The following is a 3,487-nucleotide window of genomic DNA, read 5'->3' as shown; positions in this document are numbered from 1 at the left end:
TCTGGGTGTATAAATCTGTACCAAGACTTCAGAAAATCAGTGTAAGTTTCTTTTTTTATTTATTTTTATTTTTTAAAAATTTTTTAAATGATTTCTTTAACTTTATTTTATGTGCACTGGTGTGAAGGTGTCAGATCTTGTGGAACTGCATTTTCAGACAGTTGTGAGCTGCCATGTGGGTGCTGGGAATTGAACCTAGGTCCTCTGAAAGAGCAGTCAGTGCTCTTAACCACTGAGCCATCTCTCCAACCCCTCAGTGTGAGTTTCTAAAGTGGGAGTGCCACCGAGACTCAGACCTGGTAGTTTTCTTCCCCTGCATGGCTTTCTCACAGGGCGCAGGAAGACTAGCAAGGTTGGCGTCCCTGTAGTCTAGAGTGGGTGAACCGAGTGAGTTCACATCCATTCAGGGAACTCAGCAAGCACATCAGACAACCAGCGACCAAGCTGTTAGTTAGCTTTTAGGTCTTAGCTTCAGGACACTTTCTCCTGGAGAATTTCCCTTACTGGCCACTCACCTGGGTGACTTCCTAAACTTTCTCATTCTAAACATCATTATTAGATGTTTCCCTAGCACATTGCCTGCTTCCTGTGCAGACATCCAGCCATTTGAAGCTATCTGGGGATGGAGATGATAGACAGCCTTGGTTGTATGATGCCTGGCTTTGATTGTCAACACAATCTAGAATCACTTGGTAAGGGCCTCTCTATGAGGACCAGAAGAGGTTATCTTGGTTATGTTAACTGAGGTGAGAAGGTCAGCCTACTTACAGTGTGTGGTACCGTTACCTAAGCAGAGGATCCTGGACTTTTCGGAGCAGAGAAAGTGAGCTGAGCACAGAATGAATGCACCCTATTGGGGGAGGCTGCTCATTTGTTCCCGCCGCCCAGACTCGAAATAACCACACAAAAACTGTATTAATTAAATCACTGTTTGGCCTATTAGCTTATGCATATTTCTAGCTAGCTCTTACATCTGAGATCAACCCATTTCTGTTATTTTATGTTTTACCATAAGATTCGTGGCCTACTGGCAAGGTTCCAGCTGGCGGCGAGCATCTTTCTCCTCTGGTGGCTACATGGCTTCTCCTTGACCCCGTCTTCTTTCTCCCAGCATCCAGTTTAGTTTTCTCACCTAGCTCTATTCTGCTAAGCCACTGGCCAAAACAGCTTTATCCATTAACTAATAAAAACAACAAATAGACAGAAGGACTTACCACACTAGCACCCTCTTTGCTCTTAACCAGCTGCTCCGCCTTCTGGCTTGACTTCCCTGCAATGATTGATTGTAACCTGAAACTGAGCTAAAATAAAAACTTTCTCCCCTAAGTTGCTTTTGTCAGTGTTTTATCCCAGCAACAGGAAAGTAACTTATGAATGTTACAGATGTTATAGACAGTTATAGATGTTATGACTTATAGATGTTACAGATGTTATAACTTATGGACAGTTATAGATGTTAAACTTATAGATGTTATAATTTATAGACAGCTATAAATGTTGAGCCCATCTGTGGCTGACATGAGCCAAAGAGGGTTGTGAGGGGGAATTGCACCATCTGGCTGAAAACATAGAGGCTGGCTGCTAGCACATACTGAGTGGTCTTAGGTCAATTATCCTCTCTCGATGTTATCTATACAGTGGGGGCAATAACACCAGCCACCCAGTGATGGGAATCTAGTAAGGCTATTGGTTAAGAACTCAAGATATGTAAGTGAGGGGCTGGAGAGATGGCTCAGTGGTTAAGAGCATTGCCTGCTCTTCCAAAGGTCCTGAGTTCAATTCCCAGCAAACACATGGTGGCTTACAACCATCTGTAATGAGGTCTGGTGCCCTCTTCTGGCCTGCAGGCAGACACACAGACAGAATATTGTATACATTTTAAGTAAATAAATATTTTTTTTTAAAGATATGTAAGTGAAACAGTGAGACAGACATCTACTCTGGTTCTGCTTACAGGAATTGTCTAGAATAGGTAAACTTAGAGAGACAAATATAGTGGCTAGGACTGGAAACCAGAGTTACTGCTTACTTGCTGACAGTTTCTGTCTGGGATGATAAAAAGGGTTTTAGAAAACCAGTGGTGTTGACCACTTGGCAGTATATGCCTTTAATCCTAGCACTCAGGAGGCAGAGGCAGGTGGATCTCTATGAGTTCAAGGCTAGCCTGGTCTACAGAGTGAATTACCGGACAGTCAGGGCTCACAGAGAAACCCTGTCTTAAAAAATAAGCAACAAAAAAAGATTTATTCATTTTATGAATATGAGTGCTCTATCTGCATGTATGCCTGCATGCCAGAAGAGGGCATTGGATCACACTATAAATGGCTGTGAGACACCATATGGTTGCTGGGAATTGATCCAGGACCTTTGGGAGAGTAGCCAGTGTTCTTAACTGACTGAGCCATCTCTCCAGCCACAGAGAAGCTTCTATTTGAAGTGGGCAGTGATAACTGCAGAGCCTCATAACTCGTCAAAGTGTGGACAATAAGTGTTGAGGGCTCAGCCCTAAAAGATATCCATACCAGCCCCACTCAAGACTCGGGAAGCATAGAAGGCTCATAGAAAAGAGGATGCAATAATGTCAGAATTGGAAGATGGGGTCTGCAAAACACTGTCTTCTGGCCATGATATGACTCTTGTACTCTTGAACTCGTAATAGCTGTGACCTATCCAAGATTTGCACAATGGGACTGGAGAGATGGCTCAGCGGTTAAGAACATAGACTGCTCTGCCAGAGGACATGGGTTCGATTCCCAGTTCCCACACAGCAGCTCACAACCATCTGTGACTCCGGCTCCAGGGAATCAAATGACTGCACACAGATATGAATGCAGGCAAAACACCAATGAACATAAAATATTAATTATTTAAAAAAAAAAAAAAAGATCTGCACAACATCTGGTCCTGTGAGCATGAGCATTCTGTCACGGAGGGAGCAAGGACTCATAAGGCTCCGCCCCTCCAGGAGTGGGAGGTGGCTTCTGTAAGTACCCTCTCGCCCACCCTACTATAAGCAACCCTATGGAACTCAGCAAGTCACAGAAACAAGACATGAACGTTGAAGGGGAACTCGTGGAAGAGGAAAGGATCAGCAAGAGTGGGAGCAGGCTAGAGAGGCTAATGGGATGAATATGATCAAAATACATTATACATATGTACAAGAGTGCCATAGGGGACCGGAGAGACGGCTCAGCAGTTAAGAGCAATGGGTGCTCTTCCAGAGGACCAGGGTTCAGATCCTAGCACCCACATGGCAGCTTACAAAAGATCTGACATCCTCACACAAACATATATGCAGGCAAAACACCAATGTACATGAAATAAGTATAAATTATTTTTTAAAAAAGAAAATGCCATAATGAGCTGGGCAGTGGTGGTGCACACCTTTAATCCCAGCACTCAGGGAGGCAGAGGCAGGTGAATATCTATGAGTTCCAGTACAACCAAGGCTACAGAGAGAAACCCTGTTTCAAAAAACCAAAAAAGA

This window comes from Myodes glareolus, chromosome 4 (genome assembly GCF_982192425.1).
Source record: "Myodes glareolus chromosome 4, mMyoGla1.1, whole genome shotgun sequence".
NCBI lineage: Eukaryota > Metazoa > Chordata > Mammalia > Rodentia > Cricetidae > Myodes > Myodes glareolus.
Note: the sequence above shows the minus strand (reverse complement) of the source record.